This window comes from Arachis duranensis, chromosome 9 (assembly GCF_000817695.3).
Source record: "Arachis duranensis cultivar V14167 chromosome 9, aradu.V14167.gnm2.J7QH, whole genome shotgun sequence".
Classification (NCBI taxonomy): Eukaryota; Viridiplantae; Streptophyta; class Magnoliopsida; order Fabales; family Fabaceae; genus Arachis; species Arachis duranensis.
Window position 1 is genome coordinate 23,925,335 of NC_029780.3, and position 380 is coordinate 23,925,714.

A 380-nucleotide genomic window follows, 5' to 3' on the forward strand; every position below is an offset into this window, starting at 1 on the left:
TTCTTTCTCAATCGCAATTGAGAAGTTCCACTATTCCCAAGCTTCAAGGTGCTCGCGCAAAACCTTTTACAATCCGAGTCCTTAGTTTCTAACACCTCACGGTATATGATCACCACTCGTATACTAACCCACTCCACTTAGAGATACCTTCTCTAAGATTTGCCTTGAGTACTTAGTATACCTCTTTGGTATCCTCACCGACTATAGTGTTTATAACTCTTGACTCAACCTTGGAGATCACACTCCAAATTACAAAGTGTACAAGAAAACAATTCTCAAAGAATTGTTGAGATGAAATGAGTACTCTATAGAAGAGTGTATGATTACAAGTTTAGCACTATTGAACCAAATGATATTGCTCTCTCAAATTGTGTATTATA